This window comes from Macrobrachium rosenbergii, chromosome 46 (genome assembly GCF_040412425.1).
Source record: "Macrobrachium rosenbergii isolate ZJJX-2024 chromosome 46, ASM4041242v1, whole genome shotgun sequence".
NCBI classification, from domain to species: Eukaryota; Metazoa; Arthropoda; class Malacostraca; order Decapoda; family Palaemonidae; genus Macrobrachium; species Macrobrachium rosenbergii.
Genome location: NC_089786.1, coordinates 15,011,009 through 15,028,081, shown reverse-complemented (window position 1 = coordinate 15,028,081; position 17,073 = coordinate 15,011,009). Strand labels below are relative to the sequence as shown.

General features: G+C 36.9%; 1 protein-coding gene across 14 annotated transcripts in view; it reads right to left on the bottom strand.

Annotated features, from left to right (window-relative positions):
- The window catches only part of LOC136830235 (atrial natriuretic peptide-converting enzyme), an 848,233-nt gene that overhangs the window by 420,442 nt on the left and 410,718 nt on the right, over positions 1 to 17,073 (bottom strand). The window lies entirely within an intron of this gene.

The following is a 17,073-nucleotide window of genomic DNA, read 5'->3' as shown; positions in this document are numbered from 1 at the left end:
TTTCACCAGAAATCGACTGCCCAAGTAACACCTTGCATCCTACTCCGTAGCTTCACTTCCTGTAAGTTCTCTTGAAAAACTAACATTAAGTCTTACGGAAGATTATAAGAGCCTCAAAGTCCTGTTAGGCATAAGTTAAGCATACCTTAGTTTAACCAGACCACTGAGCTGATTAACAGCTCTCCTAGGGTTGGCCCGAAGGATTAGACTTATTTTACGTGGCTAAGAACCAACTGGTTACCTAGCAACGGGACCTACAGCTTATTGTGCAATCCTAACCACATTATACCGAGAAATGAATTTCTATCACCAGAAATAAATCTTTCTGATTCTTCATTTGCCGGCCGCAGAATCGAACGCGGTCCTAGCAGAGTGCTAGCCGAGTACGATATCGACCCATCCAATGAGGAACTTAGAATATAAAAGAAGAATGTCATAGGCAAACTAGAGGCTCAGCCGAGTTTTCTGTTCAGCTGAAATGCAATGTTGTGTATCTCTTAAGACAAATCTTGATCCCCTTCCGTCTTTCAACACCTGGCTATTCCAAATGTTATATTCTTGCCATATGAAAGATTTCCATCATCTAGACGCACTTTTATATAGGGATTAAAATGAAGGAATCTTAAATTTTCATCCACTTCAGTAATGAAATATGGGGGCTACACTTCACAGAAAGACCGATTGATTTTTACCAGTATTAACTTTATCTTGCCCTTATGAATATTTAAACGATTAAGCCACTGCTTTGAATTTGAATTTCGCTTCAGATCGCAACACGATATTTATGATTATGTAGGCTTCCTGCATTTATCTGACAATGCAATTTCCACGCGAGTCGACAAATAACATTCATTAAAGTAATAACTCCTCTCAGAGTGCAAAAATCAATTAAAAAACGAAAATAGATTAGACGAGGGGAGTAGTCTCCAGGCTAAAGACCGTGATTTTGCACCAGGCATTCCAAACTTTTAATAATTATGATAATGAACTCCAGCGTAGACTTAAACTGCTTGGAAACTATGCGGTTTTATTTTTTGGGATACGTGCGTGGTTTCTTCTCCCCGCTCCGATGAGGCTTTCCGGCGAAGGTCCACTTCACAATTTTTTCCTTAATTTTGTTCTTTGTTTATTCTTTTTATTAAGCTATTGCGACATATGGCTATCACTGTTGTTGGTTAATTGTGCGATGACGGTAAATTCACCCATGTTCATGCTTGTTAAGAACTAGAAATAGGTGTTCATTACTCTAGATATCTCGAGTGCTCAAAAGTGTTTACCACCCTGACGGGCTTAGAAATTCCCCGTAGGAGGGTAATGCAGCATCTCTGCGGCTCTTAGCTGCACCTAATTTTTTCGCCTTTTACTTTACCTCCGTTCCCCCTTGCTTCTTCCGTCTTGCTGTTCACCCTCTCCAACTCCTTTTCACTGTAAGCGCTGAATGGCTGAATGTAACCCCAGTCCTTGGCTTTATAGCCAAATAATCATATAAAATCAGGCTTAGAAATTGGTTTAAGTGGTAAACCAGTGGGACTTTTAATCCAGAGAAGCCTAGAAACAGGCGCTTATCATCGTGATCGTTCTATAAACAGGCGTTAATACCCGTAAAGATCTAGATATAGGCGCTTTACACCCTGTTATGTCAGAAAAGTGTACATATCACCGTGAATGTTAGAAGCGGGTGCTTGTCTTAAACAGAGCAAAAAGCGAAGGACTCTCACTCGGATAGAAATGGAGACAGTAGGTGCCTATCAGTGTTGACTGCATGTGTTTTGCCTGTTAATCTAGGGAAGGGTGTCTTCACTCTAAATATGGTTGCTTATCGTCATGACAAGTCTATAAATTGGTCTTCATTAACACAACGAGAACTCTCAGCTAGGTATCACCCTCAACATTTCTAGAACCGGACATTCTTCATTTTCAAAGACCCACGAACTTGTGCTTAAAACTGATTCAGAAACGGATGCCCCATTGTGGTTGGCTTAGAAAGGGATGCCCCTAAAGACAAATGCCTCTCCCTAATTAGACAGATGCCCAATTTAGGGATGCCCCTTAAGGATGCTTCATCCTGAGATAGGACTAAGAAAGACAAGGCAACATGATAGGCCTACTTCCCATTCTAGAGCCTCTTCATCACATCAATAGGATTAAAACGAACATGCGAGAACGTCTCATTCTGACTTCGTTAGTGTGCCTTTGATGCCTCAGCGGATTGTCATCAATTATGCATAAGAAAAGGATTATCGCTTGTGGAGAAAATGCCTCGAATTAGTGAGAGAATGGGACAAACCTCCATTTAGTACTTTACGTTTGAAATATTAATTTATGGATTTATCACTCGCTTTCGGTCATATTCCCATAAAAAAAACCTTTTGCATCGATTATATGAAGTTGCCATGACTTTGATATTCTTGTGCAATGACAGTATAAGTATTCATTAGCATAATCTGAGCATTGATGATTCGAGTGATATCACAAGTATGCCTAAGTTTGAAAAAAGCTGCGCAATGATAATGCAAGTATGGCTTAGCATGGATTTAGCTAAGCAGTGACGGTACAAATACGCCTAAGCTTGTTTTTTATTTCCGCAATGATGCACAAGCGTGACGAAGCCTGACTATAATTGTGCACTGATTGTTAAAGTAGGCCTAAGTTTGACTGAAGCTGTATAACAATGGACATTCTTGACTGGGCAATGGTACTACAAGTATACCTAAGCTATATAACAGCTACTTAATACTGAAAAATGTAAAATTAGGCCTACGCTTAAATACTGATGCTTATATATATATATATATATATATATATATATATATATATATATATATATATATATATATATACATATATATATATATATATATATATATATACATATATATATATATATATATACATATATATATATACATATATGTTGTGGGATCTTTCGTTAATTTGTCGTAGGTCTCTCCGCATCGTTTAGAAGTTCTTGAACTTTATTGATGTATGTCTCCTTGTCTAACAGAACTATTTTCCCGTCTTTGTCAGATTTTGTGATGATGATATCCCCCTTTTCTTAAGCTAACTAATGCATTTTGGAATCTTTTCGGGAGCGAATTTTTGTTGTTATTTTGCTCCAAGACAGAGTAATCTTAATTTCCTAGTTGCTTTTGATAAACATTTTGCAAAAAACAACTATGACAAGAAAGAGGCATGTCTCAAAGGCATTTTGCTAAATGTCTTGGAGCAAAATAACAACAAAAATTCGCTCCCGAAAAGATTCCAAAATGCATTAGTTAGCTTAAGAAAAAGGGGGATATCATCATCACAAAAAATCTGACAAAGACGGGAAAATAGTTCTGTTAGACAAGGAGACATACATCAATAAAGTTCAAGAACTTCTAAACGATGCGGAGACCTACGATATATACATATATATATATACATATATATATACATATATATATATATATATATACATATATATATACATATATATATATATATACATATATATATATATATATATATATATATATATATATATATATATCTATATATATATATATATATAAAAGAGCGTGTATTATATATAAATATTTATATATAATACACGCTCATATACTGTATATATATGTGTATGTGTATATATAGCCTATATGTGTGTGTGTGTGAGTGTGTGTATTATATATAAATTATATATATATATATATATATATATATATATATATATATATATATATATATATATATATATATTTATATACATATATATACATATATATATATATACATATATATATATATGTATATATATATATTTATATACATATATATACATATATATATATATATATATATATATATATAAATATATATATATTTATATACATATATATATATATATATATATATATATATATATATTTTATATACATATATATATATATATATATATATATATATATATATATATATATATATATATATATATATATATATATATATATATATAATGCGTGTGTGTTTGTGTATATATATATATTTTATTATATATATATATATATATATATATATATATATATATATATATATATATATATATATATATATATATATATATATATATACGTAATATAATAAAAGCTAAATAACATCAAATCTTAAGTCGACGAATGAAAAGCACTTTCAAAATAACATCACATCCCCTCTCCCTCTCTTGTTGGTCATCTCAAAAGACAAGAGAGTTAAATTAAATTTTGAAATCACAGGAAAGTGGGAAACACAAGGGGCGATTGCTTTTAGAATAACTTCTTCCACCCGCTTTGGCTAAATTTTTAATTGGGTCGTAATTTTTTCAACAAGACTATCTTAAAATAATCTACGGATATTAAAGTGAAATTTTCACTTTTCATTATGATCTCGACTGGGAGCTGGCCTTATGTCAACACGTCATCTTGCTTCTGGAGCAAAAGGTGTGACGGTTGTACAAACAAAACAAGCAGAATAAGAGCATAGAAGCCCTTTAGCTAAACCGCAGGATACCGAAACAACTGCAGTTCCTTGAATATCACCGCACATAACCCAGGGACCTCCCCTCAATTAACAGGCAATATGTCACAGGTATTTGATACATTCTCTCTCTCTCTCTCTCTCTCTCTCTCTCTCTCTCTCTCTCTCTCTCTCTCTCTCTCTCTCTATTGCCGATCTATTGCTTTGGCAATGGAATTGGCTTATGACATGGAAGAAATATGACAAATATAATCCATATTTTCAGACATTACACATTACGTGAATGAAACAATGACGTTGTGTTGGCGAAAATGAATGACATAAAGGCGATAAATGGAAGAATAATGAGGAAAAAAAGGGACAGAAGTGAGATGATAACAGCCGGGAGAGGAATGTGATTATAAAGATTAGAAGCTTGATAAACAACCAGATGAGAGAATTACAGATTCCAGAGAGAGAGAGAGAGAGAGAGAGAGAGAGAGAGAGAGAGAGAGAGAGAGAGAGAGAGAGCAATAAGTACTATATATATGTGTGTGCGTGTGTATACGAATGTATATGTATATATAAAATGTATATACACACAAACATACTAAACACACACACACATATATATATATATATATATATATATATATATATATATATATATATATATATATATATATATATATATATATATATATATATATATATATATATATATATATATATAGAGAGAGAGAGAGAGAGAGAGAGAGAGAGAAGCTGAGAGGAGGTAGCTCGGACATGCAAGAAACGTGGAAAAGCATAAAGTGAGCAGCTGGAGGAAATGATACTAAGCCGGAGGGCATCCTGATTAAACATCCTACTCAGGCTTATATGGAATCGCTAACGATCCATACTAACGTCTTTCTCTCTCTCTCTCTCTCTCTCTCTCTCTCTCTCTCTCTCTCTCTCTCTCTCTCACATACATTTTTCAATGATGAAAGGGCCTGGGAAGTATACCTCTGGGGAATCATGCCATGTCCCTCTTGCCCTCAACAGAGGCTGCATAGGAAAGCTGACCTTGACCATGAATTTCCAGGCCGAGAAATCGTCAGTTCGTCATCGATATCCGCCAAATGTTACTCGTCTGGAAGAAGTTGCCCTTTCAACGTTTCCAAAATGTGTTAAAATTCGTTCATTCGTTCTCAGATCATTTTTCATGGCCAAACAGATGCGTACGCATAGACACGTGCGAAAACATTACCTCCCGTTGGTAGTTATCATTAAATGAAAGCATTACCTCCGGTTGGTAGTTACCATTAAATGAAAGCGTTACCTCCGGTTGGTAGCTATCATTAAATGAAATCATTACCTCCGGTTGGTAGTTATCACGAAATGAAAGCATTACCTCCGGTTGGTAGTTATCATAAAATGAAAGCATTACCTCCAGTTGGTAGTTATCATGAAATGAAAGCATTACCTCCAGTTGGTAGTTATCATTAAATGAAAGCATTAACCTCCGGTTGGTTGTTATCATTAAATGAAAGCAATACCTCCTGCTAGTAGTTATCATGAAATGAAAGCATTAACCTCCGGTTGGTTGTTATCAGTTGGTAAAATTAAAGCATTACCTCCTGCTAGTAGTTATCATGAAATGAAAGCATTACCTCCGGTTGGTAGCTATTAACTACTTCCGGTTGGTTTATCATTATCATTAAATGAAAGCATTACCTCCAGTTGGTAGTTAAATTAAAGCATTACCTCCAGTTGGTAGTTATTACATGAAAGCATTACCTCCGGTTGGTAGTTATCATGAAATGAAAGCATTACCTCCGGTTGGTAGTTATCATGAAATGAAAGCATTACCTCCGGTTGGTAGCTATCATTAAATGAAAGCATTACCTCCGGTTTGTAGTTATCATGGAATGAAAGCATTACCTCCGGTTGGTAGTTATCATGAAATGAAAGCATTACCTCCGGTTGGTAGTTATCATTAAATGATCGTACTAATTCCCCGCCCACCTCGGAAGGTTACCTAGAACGTCGCATACGCTAAATCACTTCCTATACATATTTTTGGAGAAGATGGAGTCGTTATATAAGACATATTGCCAAAGTTCCGTGCGCTCACAAAAGGACGCTCGTCGGAGCTTACATCCCAACTCATTATTTTACGAAGAGAGATTGTAAATGATAACGGTTATGATAATGAAAAAGCGATGGCAGTGTCGATAGATATTAAAAAATAAAGATTTTTAAGCAGATAGCTGAGAAAAACAGTTACAATGGACGTATGTGATGTGGCCCTCAAAGCGATACAGTAGTAAATTAAGTACCTTATTTTGCGTACATTATTTTATTCATTATTTTTTTCTAAAACTACTCACATTCACATGGAACGTTTATCTAAAAAGCCACTGACTCGCAAATATAAGGCCCTTATGCATAAAGAGTTCTGATGAAAGTGAAATATTGAGTTCAGATGAAAGTGAATATTGAAAGAGATACAGAATTCAATGGAAAAACCATTAACTTACGATTGAACATATGCATAAATAAATTGTAGTAGATATTAATAAATAGTGTAAAAGGTTTGGATAACAGATATAGAGAATTTAAAAATTCACCTGCAAGGCAAATTGGACAAACGCCATTTTCAAACCGGACAATAATTACAGTTAGCACTGTGGTAATTTTTATGCGTTTTGACTTTGATATGACTTAGTCTAACGTACCCTATGGGAACGATTTGTAGAAGTGCAAACGTACTTAGAAATATCTGTGATAAGCCATACCATGACAATGAGAAATAACCATTATAAAACTTTGTATGCAAGGCGTTTAACACATCAAGAAATAATCTTATATCATAAACCTGGACAAACAATCCAACAAGATCGACACTTCCGATCTGGATATAATTTTTATATTGGGGAGGCTTCTCTTTTTCATCTTCAAAGAATCGACTAACCGTATATTGCGTTCTCTATTTTACGGGTAGTAAAGAGGTCAGTACTCATCGTTGAAAAAATATGACCTCTAAGCTAATGTCTACCTCCAAGGAATAATTTTTCTCTTATGCTAGGTGCTGGAATGTCCCCAACCCAATTCCCATTTTCTTTCATTTCTCTCAAGATTTCATGCTAAGTAAGCAGTGCTTCTGAAGCTGTCCTTAGTTTCTCCATACATCCTGTAACAGTGATCAGGAAATACTTTCTTTGCTCCGTTTTCAAAAATAGAAAGAAAAGCCTTGGAAATGTAAGCTGACTCATATTGGCAATAGACCCGGAAGCACCTGACATGCCTCATGCTTTGCTAAGGTATTGGCTCTCTTCCGTCTTCTGTGACTTGTTGGCACTTCGCTTGTCTCGTAAACGCGCTGGCATTCCCTTGCCTAGTAAATGTACTGGCAATCCATCTTACAAATGTATTGACATTTCTCGGTTTTGTCGACAAGTTGGCACCTCTGAATTGTAACAGTTGGCAGCTCTGCGTTGTAACGGTTGGTAGCTCCGAGGTGAAAGAGTTGGCACCTCCGAGTTGTATCACCCGCATTTCTTCGAGCTGGAACTTCACAGTCGATTTGTCTGTCATTAGTTCAATGTTGCTGACAGCGGTTGGAATCTTGTTCAGTGTTTTGTTACTGATGTTTGTTCAGAGCATTTTCTTCTATACGTGAGCTGGATAAATACGGAGGTTTGAAATGGAAATCGTTCCCACACCCGGCCAGTCTCTCCTCTGCTCTTTGTGAGATGAATCATAAAACCTTCATCTTATTAACAATCCTTATCTGAAATAGAATCTAGACTCCCTTTATCTGAGCCAATAGCCTTCTCTCTCTCTCTCTCTGTCTCTCTCTCTCTCTCTCTCTCTCTCTCTCTCTCTCTCTCTCTCATACACAGACACAAATACAACTTTGAACATCTCATCTCGACATTTTTTTTTTTTTGGTGAAAACTCCAGCCCGAATAGTGAACACTGTCTTCCGTATGTTATATATTAGCATTTTAGGAATGAGTTGGTTTATATATAAAAACATTGTCTTTCTTCTAGACTAGAAATTTCTGCTTTTTGTTCGCTGGTCTTTATTACTTCTTTTATGAGAGATGACGAGACAGAGGCGTTAAGTGAAAACAAAATGGAAAAATGGTTTTTTGTTAACTGAAGCGTGGTTTTCTTGTATTAATTCTCATTGTGTATTTGTATATTTCTATATGTATGTTGATTGTTTCTCTTTGGGGAAAGACTCAGATGATTACGTGATAGAAATATGGACAAAAGAGCTAACCAGAACCTGAAATATAAGATAATAATGGCTGCGGCCATATGTTGTTTAAATGAAAAAACAATCGCAGTCATTCTGTTCTACCAGTTTTTTTTGTGCGGTATACATTTACAGGCAATTTTTCCGCGTAGGGAAATGACAAATTAAAGATGGAGCTACTGATAAAAGAGTCCAACCTGTTTTGAAATTAAGGTGTAAGTGATTATTATAATTAAAATTAAATACGGAAGGTAGTGATAAAGATCTAAACGTTTGGGTACCCAGAGGCTACAATGGTGAGGATGGCTCTATTCCAGATCTAATAAAATGTATCTGAATTCGACAGGTATATGTATGTATGAGCGGCAATAGACTTTTTAATCCATCTCGTGGTCAGGTCGACAACATGACCTCATTCTGATACTATGGATGAGGGGTTCGATTCCTGGTACCGGATATCAGATTTCAATTCACATTCTTACATTTGCATCTAAGGCTCTATAGTGACAAGCGTATCCAAAAAGTGTGAAGAGTTCGAGAAGTTGAGAGGGCACTGTGGTTATTACAATTACATTACAGGAAATACATAAAAGACTAAAGGGGCAAAAAACACAAAGAATTTACACGCAAGAAGCATTTCTGTTACCCTTCCAAAGCCAAGCTTTGAAACTTCCCCTCCTCCTTCTCTTTTTCCTTACCCCTCCAATTATTGTCTTTCTTAGGGACAGGGCTTGGTGTGATCACTGGGTTTGACCATCACATATGCTATTGCCTTTTATTAGAAATATTTCAAGATTCTTAAATAATTTAAATGTCGAATGTCGTTATTAAATAGTTTGTCTATGAATCAATAAATTGATATAATCAAAATCTTTAAAACTGGTATCATCTTTCTTAAAAGATGTGCAGACATAATGAAGCAAGCCTAAAATGCAATTTGCAAAACATGCTTCGCGGAAGGTAGAATGATTGTATGAGAAAAAGAGAAAACAATCAATAACTAAACATAAGCAAACACCTTAACAGATTAACTAAGGCTATAGTGAGCAGCGCTTCGCAGCTGAAACAGTAAAATGGCACACAAGTTGGTCAATTTTTTTTTTATATATCTTTCATTAGGAAAGGAATTTTCAAGGCCATCACGACACCACGACCCAATTTTCGGAGGCTCAGATTAAAAATTCATTATGAATGGCTCCGGTTAGTGCTGCCTTCTTCCGTATTTCCACAGATGAATTATTGCAGCTCATCATGACGTGCTGGCAGCTTTACTTGTTAAACCAATTAGAAATGGCAGCAGCAATCACCATTACCTCCTTTCGTATTCCCACGTAAGAATCATTGCATCACACCAACCAACTCGTTTTGACGGATCTGGGTGAAACCCACGAGGGGATAACTTTCCCATTGGGGAACAGCTCCAGCTAACTTGACCTCTCTCAGTATTCCAGCAGAAGGAGGACTGCAGCCCATCATGAAGCTGTAAAGGATTTATGTGTAAACGCCGAGGTGATTTTTCCTCCGCTTCGAGGTTAAAGTCAATGAGCGCAATGCGTGACCGGATTATCGGGCACCGCATCGCGAAGATAGAGTAATTGCTCTTCCGGAGGAGGATGAAAGGCGTAAGGGAGCGCATAGCAGGACTTGCGAGCAGGGTAGGGAGATTTCAGAATGACCTCCGAAGTAGCAAAACAATAATCAAATGATAACATATGCGTGCTGCTATCATTAGTATTCATCTTTACAATATGATCAAACAGCAAAACAGAAAGGGAATTGGTATTCCCTCTTATTATCCCCGCTGGCGCAAGTTAGGAAAAGGCGGTTTTCGACCATCTGGTTTTGAATTTATAAAATTTATAAAATGTCTCGAGAAGGAATGAACGGAGTTTGACGGAACTTTCGTTAACACATTTTGTGGGTAGCCAGCTTTACTGTTTTTTCCTAAATCTAAAATTTTCAGTAAGCACAAAAAATAAAAATTCCAAAAAACTGTCTTTCTTATAACGCAAAGGTGAACTATTACTCGACTCCCTCCCCGCCCCCCGCACTCCCTAAAAAAAAAAAAGAAATAAAAAAGGCCGTTAAACTTTTGATAACAATAAGGACCAAATAAGGACTGTAAATTAAAAAAAAATTCTTGATATGACCAGCCGCAACTTCCTCCAACAATCATCATTTGTCATTGGGAGCTATTAGCTCCCTCGTACCCGCGGTCGAGAACGAACGGCCGCGGGGACGAGAGAAGTTCGATCAAGGCAAAAGCGAACTCTGAACCCTTTCGTTTACACGGCGCTACAACTAAACAACGGGAGGTAGAAGGTCTTAGCTACATAAATACAAACAGCATACGACATACAAGACCTAAAACATTTAGAATTTGGAATCTAGAAATATTTAGAATTCAGCAGCTTGAATTTCAAGCCAATGGCCCCTGTGGGCTTGTTCCATATGAATAGGGTTTATCTTCTGAATAATAATAATAATAATAATAATAATAATAATAATAATAATAATAATAATAATAATAATAATAATAATACAGAGGACAAACCTTAAAGATAAGGGATTGAGATGGTGGGTGATTAGGATACTAAAAAAAAAAAAAAAAAAACAGATGACAAGCCACCTGAGGGATGAAAGTGAGGAAAAGAAACACTTGGATAAAAGGAGGGTGTAGGAACCGTGAAGGAGTATAATGACGTGGGTGAGCAGAGGGAGGGAGAAATCTGGAGGGAGAATAAGCATAATCTCTAAGAATGGGAAAGGACGCGGATGGAGTCGTAGCAGCCATAACAGAGAGCAATAGAAGGACGGTCATTGTAGAGTTCGCCGAGGTGTGGGTCGAGATGGAGAGGATTTCGAAGACGATGAGAAGGCCAGGAGGAGGAGGAGGAGGAGGAGGAGGAGGAGGAGGAGGAGGAGGAGAAGGTGGAGGAAGATGAGAAGAGAGAAAGTTGAAGAAGAGGAGAGGAATTCCAAGATAATGTGAAAGCCAAAAGTAACAGCAGCAGTAGGAGGACCTTCAGCAGAAGAAAAAGGAGGAGGGAAAAGGAGGAATAAGAAGAAAGGATGAGCAGAGGAGCGAAGAGGTGGAAGAAGGAGGAGGAGGAGGAGGAGGAGGAGGTGGTTTAGATTTCGAAGACTATGAGAAGGGTAGCAGCAGCAGGAGAGGTAGGAGTTGAAGGAGGAGTTAAAGGAGGAGGAGGAGGAGGAGGAGGAGGAGGAGGAAGAGGAGGAGGTGACCGTCTTCTTCTCCGTTAAAGGGGGCATCGTCTTGTGTTGCAAATATGGCGGAGGGGAAAGCCGGGGGAGGGTGGGAAGTGGGGAGGGGGAGGTGATCGCCGGGTTGGAGGTTGCACGAAGGAGCAAGATCCCGCATCGCCGGATATTGAATTTGGCTCAGAAGGCCCCTCCGGGCCAACGGCGACCACGACAAATGTGTGTGTGTGTGTCTCTCTCTCCTTCTCTCTTACTGTTCGTCAAAATATAATCTTCATCGAGGTAAACACAAGCGAAACTTGCCATTTTCCCCTTAAATTTGTTGTTTTCCGATGAAATTTTCTGTATTCCAGCGAAACTTACTATTTTCTACGGAAAATGCTAGAAACGTAGTATTTTCCACCGAAATTTAATTTCCGATACATAACGTTTATAGGATTTTGGTATTTCAATTATAAGTAAGCCTCTAATCAATCAGAGAAAAGTATATTTTATCCGTCAAAGGTGCTCATCTTATCTACATTTTTAAACCTTTTATTTTTCAACATTTTGACATCTTAATACTCTAAAAAAAAATTCAAGCACACCCAAATGCACCATTATCAACTGGAGAATCAACTATAGTGTCAGTTTAAAGAGTTAATGCAAATTCAAGTCAGTTTAAAAAGTTAATCCAAATTTACCCGCTTCCCCCAAAAAATAGCATGCAAATAAACACTCACACCAGACAAATACAAGTTAGACCCGTTATCTACTACGATTCCTCAGCAAAACTCGGAAGCGAAAACCATAAGCAGTGATGCCCATTCAAATTTCAGCTACAAAAGTTATCACGAGGTTTTAAACTGTAAGAAATCCTCAACTACACCAGGATTAATCTCTAAACACGGCCCTAACAGCGATTCAACCTTCCTGCTTTCACATAAGCGTTTAGAGAGTTTTCATTAACGTAATGGATCTGCTAATCTTAATCCTACTTACTCACGTATTACATCGAAACAATCCAGGTACATGCTCTCGCATCTGATAAAAGTTTTAATATCTCGCGGGATATGGCAGCCATTATGAGACTGCAGGTTTTCCAGTAATGAGTCAGATTATACACGTTTCTCTTTTTGTCGTCACCATTATAATCATTATTATCATTTCCTATAGAGGCATTGCCAGTAGAACGAGTAAATAAATGCCAGTCTCTAGCCCACGCTCGACGAAAACAAAATAAACAATGTGAAAGGAAATATGAATGAGTTCTGTAACGGACCTGTTTTTAAAGGAAGGAATTATAATATTCAGGGAAAACCAGAGGAAGAAGAGTCTTCCAAAGCCTGGCAAGTACAGGAAAAGTAACAATCACTGTTTTATCTGTATAATCAGAAGGTCGCTGATTTCTACAGAGAAAATGTGAAGAGAGACAGAAATAATGGGTATAAAGAATTATGAGCTTACCTTCCCCTGTCTCAAGCCAGTGGGCACGCATGACCTTGCCCCTCAAAGTTTAGCAGAATAAACATGTCAGTTCATGGAAAACGAAAAGCACACAGGAAAGAAGAGGAGTTTAACTTTTATACAAGCAGTCTTGTAGTATTAATCCCATTCTTAAAGATTAATAAAAATGGCAAATAACGAAACAAAATGAGAAATGGACCGATACGCCCCCTGTAGAGGAACAACTTACTTTTTGCAGATAGCAAAAAGACAACATACTCAGTAACAGATTCAAGGACGAGACGTAACGGGAAGACTCGAGGAGCGCCAACTGGATGCGGAAGGCCGGCGTTTAAGACTCCCCACTGCAAAACCGCCGAGAGCAATTATTCATTTGGAGCTGGAAAACCCTCGAATCTTGAAACGGAAACTCGGAGGAGGCGAGAGTTACGTCCAAATTTCCATTTCCAGGAACTATTTCGGTCATCTTGAAAACTTTCTTGTAAAGGGGCAGAGTTTGGTGCCAAAACATGCAGTTCCTCTCTCTCTCTCTCTCTCTCTCTCTCTCTCTCTCTCTCTCTCTCTCTCTCTCTCTCTCTCTCTCGCATGGGAGGAAGAGGGGATGGAGGGAGATGGAGAAGAAAGAGGGAAGTGAGGGAAAGACGTTGCAAAAGCAAGATGGTGTTCATTTTGCATTCTGCCATTTTAAAATCCTTGCAACGTTCTTACAGATTTGGAGTTTTTAAAATTCCTGCAGATTCGTCAAGGATTTTGCCTCCTTGGAATCACTGCAAATGACGACTGCTATCTTGCCACTTTGGAGTTTACTTGAAAAGAGTTTATATGTAAATTCTAAAGATTTCAAAGCAAATTACACAGACTGCAAAAAATTTGAAAAATGCAGAGCTAGCTTTGCAAGAGGCAAAGACTGAATTATGTCATTTTAGTTCTGCCATTTTGAAATACTTGACAACATGATCTTTTTAATGAACTATTGAAATGGAGCTTGGGATTTTACTATTTCTTTCCACCTGCAACATCACTTTGAACTTAGTTTGTAGTTCATGCCACACTGTTTTGGATTTCGCTGTTTTTTTTTTTTTAAATTCCGGCAACGTCAGTTTGGATGTCACCATTAAGAAATTGCTGCTATGTTGTAATTTGAACCACATCGGATTCGCTGCAATGCAATTTTGATTTGTACCATCTTGGATTTACATAGCGATAATTTGATTCGTACCATCTTGGGTTTACGATATTGATAATTTGATATGTACCATCTTGGATTAACTACAGTGATAATTTCATTTGTACCATCTTGAATTTACTATAGTGATAAATTTATTTGTACCATCTTGGGTTTGGTGTGGTGTTGATTTGAGTTGTACCGTCTTGGATTTACTACAGCGATAATTTGATTGGTACCAGCTTGGATTTACTACAGTAATAATTTGATTTGTACCATCTTGGATTTACTGTACCATCTTGGATTTACTACAAATCTTAGATTTACTACAGCGATAATTTGATTAGTACCAGCTTGGATTTGCGATAGTAATAATTTGATTTGTATCTTCTTGGATTTACTACAGTGATAATTTGATTTGAACCATCTTGGATTTATTACAGCTATAACTTGATTTGTACCACCACGTTGGATGGTTTTGCGGGAACTGCTGGTTCCCCGACAATGATAATTTGATTTGTTAGTGACCGTTTTCTTGTCGGGTCTGGTTACTACAAATCTTGGATTTATTACAGCTATAATTTGATTTGTACCATCTTGGATTTTTTTTCCTGCCTTTATTTTTGCTTTTTTTGTTTAATGCTAGCTATAATCTTTGAGTTTTTTGTACCATCTTGGATTTACTTTTACAGACCTTGTTTGTTGCATTTACTCATGACAGCTATAATCTGATTTGTACCATCTTGGATTTACTACAGACCTTGGATTTACTACAGCTATAATCTGATTTGTACCATCTTGGATTTACGACAGTGATAATTTGATATGTGCCATCTTGGATTTACTACAGTGATAATATAATTTGTACCTTCTTGGGGCTGTCTTGGTGATTTACCTGCCTGCAGTGATAATCTTTTTACTGACTGAGTTTTTGTTGTTTTCCCTCCTTTGTTTGTTGCACCATCTTGGATTTAAAGAACCTGCATAACGGCCCACCTGTGATAAACAATGATAATTTGATTTGTACCATCTTGGATTTAATAAATCTTGGATTTATTACAGATAATTTGATTTGTACCATCTTGGATTTATTGTAATCTGATTTGTACCATCTTGGATTTACTACAGCTATAATCTGATTTGTACCATCTTGGATAATAAACTGATGAGTACCATTTTAGATTTTACTACAGCTATAATCTGATTTGTACCATCTTGGTAAATCTTGGATTTACTACAGTGATAATATAATTTGTACCATCTTGGATTTACCACAGTGATAAACTGATGAGTACCATTTTGGATTTACTACAGTGATAAACTGATGAGTACCATCTTGGATTTACTACTGTGATAATTTGATATGTACCATCTTGGATTTACTACAGCGATAATTTTATTTTTACCATCTTTGATTTACTACAGTAAATAATTTGAAGTGTAATAACTTGGATTTACTACAGCGAAAAATTGATTTGTACCATTTTGTGTTTGCTGCTATGTTGATTTGATTTGTGCCATCCTGGATTTGCCACAGCAACAATCTTGGATTCGCAGTTGTGTCATTTTGATTTGTGCCATCTTAGATTCGTAGAGGAATGAACCTGATTTGTGCCTTGCTAGGTTTGCTGCGGTGTTGCTTTTATTCGTGACATGTTGGATTTGCTGCTGTCGATTTGACATAGGCCTTCTTGGATTTGCTGCAGAGTCATTTTCATTTGTACTATGCTGGCATCGCTACAGAGTCAATTAAATTTGTGTCGTCTTGTATTGCTGGCGTGTAAGTTTGAATTGTGCTCTCTAGGTTCTTCACAGCAACATTTTTATTGTAATCATCTAAGTTTATTACAGATTCGACTTGATTTGCGCTACCTTGGAATCATTGCCGTTATTTTGATTTCCTCTAACTTGAATTTACTGTTGCTGTTTTCATATGTGCCATCATGAGTTTGCTGTGGTGTTGTTTTGATTTTTGACAATTTAGACCTACTAGAGCGTTGTTTTGGTTTAATATAGTTTGTACACCACCTTGGCTTCGCTGCAGTGCCATCTAATGTTTGCTGCGGTGTCCTTTTTATCACTGGTAGGGGGATAGTGCCACCAGTGTACCTCACGCGTTGCACTGTGGGCATTACTTATGGTTGGTTCTTTGCAGAGTCCCTTCGGCCCCTAGCTGCAACACTTTTCATTCCTTTTGCTGTACCTCCGTTCATATTCTTTTTCTTTCATCTTACTTTCCACCCTCTCCTAACAGCTGTTCCATAGTTCAACTGTGAGGTTTTCCTCCTGTTATACCTGTAAAACCTTTTTACCCTCAATTTCCCTTTCGCCAATGAATGACCTTAAAGGCCCCAGCGCATGGCCTTTGGCCTAAATTTTGTATTCCATTCCATTCCATTTTTACCTCATATCAGATTTTTAGTGTTGATTTTATTTGCGCCAGCTTGGGTTTACTATGGTGTTAATAAAATTATGCTATCACGTATTTAGTCTCTCCTAGCCTAAAATGGTCACTATAGGC